The following is a 7,681-nucleotide window of genomic DNA, read 5'->3' on the forward strand; positions in this document are numbered from 1 at the left end:
TTCCAACCACCTAATTAGAAGCCCTTTAATCCTCCTAAATCATCACTTTTCTTCCTTACAAAACCACCCAATTTCTTTCTTTAAACTCAGCCCTCAGAGCCTTTTATTCTTTTAGCCAGTTAACACTCATTCTTAACCCAACAGAATTCCATTGTTTTAACCACCCACTTAACCTTCTCACCCCTCCCAAAAGAGCCACCAATTTTCTTTTATTTCAGTCAACTAACAGGAAGAACTAAATTCATGTTTTTTCCTCATTTCCTAATCCTCATCCCATCTACTAACGACCATATTTCACTTCTTTAAATTCTTTTCACCGCTATTTACCACAATTGACCACTTATCTTTCATTAATTTCCCAAAGAACAACCTAGTCACCCAAAACTTATAATCCACCATTCTTACTACTTACCAACCAAGATTCTCCATCATTCTTTAAAACCAACAACCTTCTAATTTCCCTTTTAGCTTCCGCACCTCTATTCTGTTGTCGTTATACGCCCCCGCATCAATAAGGCACTCAAATGAGACACACATCTCGGAACTTTGAAGGAGAAGAAGATCACCTTCGTTACATGCATTGGGACGTAAAGACTTCGCCCTACACCTTTTGTTTCACTTTGTTTATTTCTCTCAATTTTTTTCCGATAATGGTAGCCAATTTCATTGGAAAAAAACAGACTGAGGTGGTCAAGATACAAAGCAGATAAGAATAAACAAAAATTAAAAACAAGAGAAAAAGAGAGCGCAAAGGGGGGAGTGAATCAAAAAGTGCTAGCTCATCCTTGGACACTCCTCCACTTGGATAGCGGAGCGTCGAATTTGATGAAAGGACCAAGAAGATCTATCCATCCAATCAAACATCTTGTCGAAAAGGTGGTCAAAACGCCATGGAGGAGTTTGAGATTTCTTGAGCCACCTTATGACATTCAAAGAGTCTCCTTCGACATGTACATTATGCACTTGGTCTCTAGCTAACAACTTCAGCTCTTGATGAACCGTTTTCACTTCAGCCTCAGTGGCATCGACAACTTTAATAGGTCCAGCAAAATACCACAATACCTCTTGATGGGGTGTAAAAAGAACCCTCCAATCGCAGATCGACATGTGGCATCGAGGCAAAGTGAAATTACACACTAAAACCAGGGGTAAACATGTAACAATACGCCCAAAGGAAAGCCTTAAAGTAATCTCTACCCAATCACAGGTTGACACCTGTCCAAGGGTGAAAAGGTAATCTAACACCTAGGCTCCCACTATAAATAGCCCTCATAAATCCAAAGATAGGGTTCCGAATCCCAAAATTTACTATTCATAGCTCTGCTTTCGTTATCTAATATGTCATACTAACTTAAGTATCAAAGGGCCTATCTAGAGCTACCACTCCGGGTTGGTCATTTGACCGGGCGCTACCTTATGCAGGTCACAGCCCAGAACTGAACTGACCTCCACATCCCTTCAGACCAACTTGCACACGTTCCTACGTAAGCCGGACCAGTTCATCCCTGACTACCACATCGTGCTACAAATTTTGACAGTAACACCTCTCCTCCACTGTCCCTTAGAACCCTCCTGTTCCGGCCAGGCCCGGGTTACCCAAACTCGATCCATCAAAGTTAAATTTCACAAAGTCTTGCGCCGAGGGAACCCGTTCTTGGATCGATTTTTGGATTAAGATCGCCGATCCACACATTATTCTCCATCCAGCCCATAGGTCATACGTAGAGACAAATCTGAAAGATGGGAGAATCTTCACCAAGGAGATCGCGAGGGCTAACACCCTTATGAAAAGAGACTCCGAGTTTAGAGAAACACCTTTGAATACTCTTGCATTTCTTTCCTTCCATAGCACCCAGAAAAAGTAGGAAAATGATAAATAAAGAGATATGGTGGGCCCAACAATTAATTTGTTGAAATCTTAGGATGATCCTAGCCCTCCGATCCAAACCGATCTCTCTCCATAGGATGAACCTAGCCCTCCGTTCTAAAGAGAAACTGCATATTATGGAAACCTCTTTAGAGTGTAGGGTTTCGAACATCCCTTGGAAATAATTTTTGGGGCATGGCCTATTTACAACCTTGGAAATAATTTTTGGGGCACGGCCTATTTACATTGTGGCCCATCAAATGGATGGTTTGGATCATCCTATGGTGCAGGCCGTACAGTAACATTAGGGCCCAGTTGTAGGCCTCACCCATATTTATCAAAAATGAAGCGTACGGTCTACACAATAGGATGATCCAAGCCGTCCATTTGATGTGCCGCAATGTAAATAGGTTGTGCCTTCAAAATCATTTCCACTACCAATTTACATTGTTGGTTGCTATAAGTGAGAGGGAGATGAAAAATAGTAATGGAAAATGTGAAACATTGTCAAAGAAGGTAAAGTGGGCAAATAAGTGATTTGCCTTGTATGTGGGGTCTTCCCTATCAATTATTTATGGTCCATTTGTATGATGTTGACTCTTTCCTAACAATAATCTGTGGCATATTTATGTCTTTCTTCTAAGACCATCATAGAAGGGAGATTTTATATGGTGCGCTATTCAGCCCGGTAGATTTTTTCACCTTCTTCATGAAAATTTTCTAAAGGATTTATTAGCCTCCCCCGAACTACTTTGGGACAAAGGCTTAGTTGAGTTGAATTGAGTTGGGGGTCGTTTTATCACTCCTCTTTATAAAAATAGGTGGATATCTCTATGTCTTGAGAGAGAGAGAGAGAGAGAGAGAGAGAGATTTCATGTCTTGACAGATAGAGATGACAAATACATGCAGTGTGGGGGTAAGGGGTGATTAGAAAGATTAGAAGGGTAAATTTGTGGTAGGACTTTGGTCCGATATTATACAGGAGATGATAAATACACCCCCTTCTTTGGATAAATGTGTCCTCTTTTCACTGAAAATGTTAAGGGGCCGTTTGGATACGTGGATTTTAGAATCCAGGATTTCTTCAAAATTGTAGATGAGAGACAAGAGAAGAAGTTGACCGGCCGTCGTTTTCTGGTTTCTCGCACTTCTTTTTGTCAGCAAGAGCGTAGCAGATCATCCCATGTTTCCTGGTTATAGAAATCTTAGGATGCAGTAGAGACTTCTAAAAACTGGATTTCTTACTTAAAATCCAAGAAACACTGTCAGGACAACATACAACAGCCTGATCATGAACCCTCTTTTACACTGTTTTCAAGCTAAGACATGGATTCTAAAATCCGTGTATCCAAACGGCCCCTAAGAGTTTCGGTGAAAAGAGGTTACCCGGTAACCTGCTTTTTAAGGAAAACTCACATTATCGCGCATTTATCCAAAGAGGGGGCACATTTATCATCTCCCTATTAAAAAAGTAAGATTATAAAGTTGTGAACAGAGCAAAGTAAACGTATTTAAAAGCAAATGAAAAAAGAAAAGGGGAGAGAACCGAGAGAAACAAACTCTAGCTCTTTCACTTGGGGTTGCAACAGGTAAAAAAAAGGGCTAACATATCATTTCCCTAAACTAAGGTGTTAGAGAATCAAGTTGGCTTCATGTCCGGATGATTGATTATGGAAGATATCTTCTTGATTAGTCGTTTAATGGAAAGATTTAGAGAAAATAAAAAAGGACCATCATGTGGTTTTCATTAATTTAGAGAAAGCGTATGATAGGTATCCCATGAGTGTTATGTCGTGGGTTTTTGAAAGGAAAAAAGGTGCTTACTAAATATGTTGATATAATTAAGGATATGTATTATGGAGCAATAACTAGTGTCAGAATTACGGATGTCACGTCTAGTGAGTTTCCAATTGCAATAGGACTGCACCAAGGATCAGCTCTAAGCCCATATATTTTTACGCTAGTTATAGATGAACTTACGTAGGGCATCCAGGATGAGGTACCGTGGTGTATGTTATTCGCAGATGACATACTACCAATACCACGGCGGGAGTTAATTGTTAACTTAAAGTTATGGAGAACTACTTTGGAATCCAAAGGTTTCAGACTGAGTAAGACTAAAACAGAGTATATGGAGTGCAACTTTAGCAATATGAGGAGGCGGGGCGAGGATGTAGTAAATATGACTAGACGGGAGGTACCTAAGAGGGATATCTTTCGCTATCTTGGTTCAATCCTACACAGAAAAAGGAGAGATTGAAGAGGATGTTAACCATAAAATAAGAGTAGGTTGGTTGAAGTGGAAGCATACTTCAGGAGTTTTGTGCGACCGTAAAATACCTACAAAGTTGAAGAGAAAGTTTTATACTACAGTTGTGAGGCTAGCCATACTGTACTGCTCATAATGTTGGGCATGTGCATAAGGTGAGTGTAGCGGAGATGCAAATGCTTAGATGGATGCGCGACCACACAAGGTTAGATAGAATTAAAAATGAAGGCATTTGTGGGGGTGGTACCAATTGAAGAGAAGATGAGAGAACACCGCTTAAGATGGTTTGGGCATATCTAAAATAGGCCTTTGGATGGTCCAGTGAGAAGTAGTGACTCGTGCCAAGTTGATGGAGTAAAAAGAGGTATGGGCAGACCGAAAACAACCTGGGTAGAAAAAGTGAGAAAAGACTCGATGGCTAGAAACATAACAGAGAACATGACCTTGGATAGGAGAGAATGGAAGAAAATGATCCGTATCGAGGAACCCAACTTGTGTCAGGATTAGACTTAGTCAATTTGAGCCGGATAGATCCTTTCACCTTCTTCGTGAAAATTTTCTAAAGGATTCATTAGCCGACCCCAGCTAGCTTGGGACAAAGGCTTAGTTGAATTGAGTTGAGTTGATGTATTTTCCTATAACCAAAGTCTGGTATATTTATGTCTTTCTTCTGACAAATTGAGACCATGGGAGATTTTATATTGGTGCCCGACAGTTACCGCCCTTGATATTTAAGTGTCGATGTAAAGTTCAGATAAGCTCTTCTAATAAAAATCCATTTCAGCACAATCAAATTCTTACCTTGAAAAAGGGGTCATTTCATAAATGAAGCGTCTACATTTTATAAAATGATAAGGGATTTGCTAGGGACCATCGCAGAAGGCATTTTATGGTCCCGCTGTTGCATGAGAGAGCAGCCAACTTAGATGAATTAATTGGATAACACAAAGTCGGAGCCTATGTGGCTGCTGTCTCATGCAATGGCTAGTTTGCGAAATGCCTTCTGCAATGATCCCTAGCAATTCCCAAATAATAATTATATATAAAAAATTGGCACCTGCGACGACCATGAATTCGATTGTGCTTAAATAGATTTTTATTAGAAGAGCTTATCTTCAGAACTTTACATCTACATCTAAATTTTCTAAAAGACAAAATTACTCTTCTTGAATCTAACTATCAATGGTGATACCCCCACATGGGACCTGACCAATAATGACATATGTGCTCATGGGTAGTGGGATGGACTTTTTGGACCCCGAACAATTATTGATGGGGAGATGATATAAAGGCCCTTTTATTAATTCTGAGGACATATCTTCTAAGACCTTCACACCTACTGAAGTAGGTAAGTCACCTGTTTTAAGACCTCACCAACTGAAGTAGGTAGCCATTAAAATCAGAACTTTGCTAAATGACCAAGGAGATTGGTGGGAAAATAAAAGTCTTAAGAAGTATCCCGGTAAAATAATGTTTGGTTGACCGGACTATGGTGGGAAAAAAAAAATCCCGGGGGCTTTGTTTGGTTGCTTGAACTGTTAGGTAGGGGGTAAACGGATCGAATTCGAAGCGGATATGGCTATATCCAAATTCGATTACAGTATACACTATCCGAATTCGGATTCGGATTTGAATTCGACGGATATTTAATACGTATTACGGAATTCGATTCCAGCAGATATTGTTCGAATTTGGATATTATCTGTATCCGTTTATCCGGTAAATTCGAAAATTTATTGCAGCACTTTATCTTTCTTCTCCTTGCTCCTCGAATGAAATTTCCAAACCCTAAAACCAGACCACTACCTTCTCTTCTCAAAATTAACTCTCAAACCCTAAAATATATGAGATCTTGTTCTTCCTTTTAGGCTTTCTTATATAACCCTAAATTGGAAAATTGATATGAGCCGTCCATTTACCATCAATGACCTAGATGGCCCTTTTGCTTTATAATTCTCTAGAAGCTATGCCTTCTTCTTTCAGTCGCTATCATCTATTTGTCTCTTTCATCCTACAACCCACATTTGTTGCTTCATAAAGAAGCCATGTCAAACTCCAAGAATGCCCTTAAAATGAAATTACTCCATTTCCCACCCAAATTTTTTTTTGTTTTTGTTTATTTTCTAAAAAGAACATTCTAAACAAAGTTCTCTTTTCTTTTAGAAATAAAAGATTGTGTGTCATTACTAAAAATAAATACTACTGATATTATTAATAATAAATAAAAAGGATGTAGGATATTAAACGGATCAGATATAGTATTTACCAGATTCGCATCCGCTAAGAGCCGGATATCTCATAAACGGATTCGGATAATATTCGCTTCAAACGGATTCGGATAATATTCACTCGAAACGGATTCTAATGCGGACGGTAATCGAATTTTCGAATATCCATCTACACCCGTACTGTTGGGAAGAAAAAAGTTCTTCATTTGGTTATTTTAGTTCCTCGGATTTCGTGAGGGATTATTTTGGTTCTTGGTATTTTTTTTCCAGCTTTGGATTTCGTGCTGGGTTATTTTGGTTGGTGGGATTCTTTTGGGCCCATTATGTAACTAGCAACCAAACGTGCCACAAAAGTCCCAAGAACCAAAAAGAATTCCGGCATTCAAAATCGAAGTTGTCGGTTGTGCAAAGTTGACGATTTGACCGGACTATGGTGTTAGACATGTCACGTGAAAGGGGTTTCTCTATGCCTTGTGAGAGACATAGAGATGATGGGTCTATTCATTTCTTGTCAGAGAGATGACAAATACATGCAGTGTGGGGTAAGGGGTAATGGGTAAGATAAGAAGGGGAAGTTTGTTATAGGAGTTTGGTGTGATGTTATATATGAGAAATTATACGGTGTAAGCCCTGGATGGTCCCTGTATTTTTCTGAAATTACTGTTTGGCCTGCACCATAGGATGATCAAACCGTCCATTTGATGGGCCTCAATGTAAATCGGTTGTGCCCAAAAATTTATTTCCATCGTAGCCCTTCGATTTATAGAGGAAACCTCTGTAGATGGGAGGGTTTAAATCATCATGAGTAAATAGTTTTTCGGAAGCAACCTATTTATGTCATGGCTCATCAAACGGACGGTTTGGATCATCCTATGGTCCAGGCCTTAAAGCAAAGCGGTGAACTAGTGAAGCAAACGTACCCAATAGCAAATGGAAAGAAGAGAAAGTAAGTAGGAACGTAATAAAGCAAAGGTATGCAAAAGAAATAGAAAGTCAGGTTATAAAATAAAGCAAATGTATCTATAAATTAGAGAACAAAATAGAAAGTCATTGTTAGTAATTTACTGATATAGGGAAATATGATATCTATATTAAAATGTGACCCAGACCCGGAAATTTCGGGCGGCCCGGGTCTATTCTTGCCAGGTCTAGGCACATGGGGTGTGGGTCCTACCACCATAAATAAACAATAATACAAGATGCGCCCTTGGGTAGTGGGGTTGGACTTTTTGGACCTCTTATTTGTCGCTTGCGCAAAAATTAATTGGGATTTGCTAAAGTTTATTCACAGGCTGCTTCGAGGCTGCTTCGTGGTGT

This window comes from Tasmannia lanceolata, unplaced genomic scaffold, assembly GCF_043159265.1.
Source record: "Tasmannia lanceolata isolate RefF3 unplaced genomic scaffold, GAP_Taslan_0.1 ptg000048l, whole genome shotgun sequence".
NCBI lineage: Eukaryota > Viridiplantae > Streptophyta > Magnoliopsida > Canellales > Winteraceae > Tasmannia > Tasmannia lanceolata.